We start from the raw sequence: 1,445 nt of genomic DNA, 5'->3' as shown, positions 1-1,445 counted from the left end.
CGGGAGGGAGGGGGAGCGGCGGGGGGGGCCGGGAGGGAGGGGGACAGCCATGGAGGCCTGGAGGGAGTGGAGGGGCTGGAGAGGGGCCGGAAGGGAGGGGCTGAGAGGGGCCGGAAGAGAGGGGCTGTGCTTCACGCCCCCCGTGAGCGGTGTGAGGGGCAGCACCCCGCCTCGTTACCGTGTGGCGGGGGTTCACAAGGGTATCTAACGAGAGCTCGTAGCACGCTGGCCCGCCAGGTCCCCCAGTTCGCGTTTTCTCTTACTGTGACTGTCATCTATCTCCTCAGGGCCCCGCTGGCCACTCCGCGCTCTGAGTCCCTTTCCCCTGCCTGGAGTCACTGTGTCGCTCTAGGATTTTTGCTTATTCACTGCGGGGGTAACGTTGGCAGGTGGGGGGTTGAGTGCGACATTGAACGAATGAATGCACGAAACTGCTCTTACAATTCATATCTGCTCACCACTGTCACATCTGCCCCAGGTGCACGTTGTTTCGTACTTTACTAGCTTTCAGGGCTCTAACTCAAGTAAAAGAACAGCGTGGAACTTCCACGGTGCTTTTTAAATACGTGCTTTGGATATTTATCGACCGCGGTCTCGACGCGCCGCTCAGCGCCGGGGGTGAGAAGGGAAAAGTGATATCGGCCAGGGTTTTTCCTCCTGGGGACGGGACACCCTGAGGCTGAGGTAAGCAGAGTGCACGCCGACGTGCCAGACTGCACTGGCGACGGCACAGCCGAGCCAGGATGCCCCGACGCCGCGACGCACGGCACTGCTCTGTGTAAGGGAGGGGGCGCCCGGTGGGGAGCGGGACACGAGGTCAGTAATCCGGCGGGAAGAGGGGGATGAAGAGGGGCCCTCCTTTAGGGTCGAGCTTTGCGGAGGCGGAGTCTGGGACCAGTGGATCTTGCGCCAAGGTGATATTGTCAAGAGCCGGAAAGATGTTCAAAATCTTAAGCCAATAACTTCACCCCTTATCCGGAGGAAATCATCCAAAAGAAGAAGAGTTCGCGCAAGATAACTGGAAACACCTAGATGTCCATCAATAAAGGGAAATTAAGGAAATTACGGTACATCTATCAGGTGAAATATTCTGCACCCTTTAAAAGGGATATTTCTGAGTACTTGGAAGGCAATACAAACTTCTTATACTGTAATAAATAAGATATTAAAAGAGAAAAGCAGGGGCCGGCCCGTGGCTCACTCGGTAGAGTGCGGTGCTGATAACACCAAGGCCATGGGTTCGGATCCCATATAGGGATGGCCGGTTCGCTCACTGGGTGAGCGTGGTGCTGACAATACCAAGTTAAGGGTTAAGATCCCCTTACCGGTCATCTTTAAAAAAAAAAAAAAAAAAAAGAGAGAAAAGCAGGATGTAAAAGTGTTCATAATTAAGGTGAAATAAAAGTGCTTCGTGGGGTCGGCCCGGTGGCGCACTAGTGCGCCAC

This window comes from Galeopterus variegatus, unplaced genomic scaffold, assembly GCF_000696425.1.
Source record: "Galeopterus variegatus unplaced genomic scaffold, G_variegatus-3.0.2 Scaffold196, whole genome shotgun sequence".
Taxonomy (NCBI): Eukaryota; Metazoa; Chordata; class Mammalia; order Dermoptera; family Cynocephalidae; genus Galeopterus; species Galeopterus variegatus.
This window is presented reverse-complemented; position numbering follows the sequence as displayed.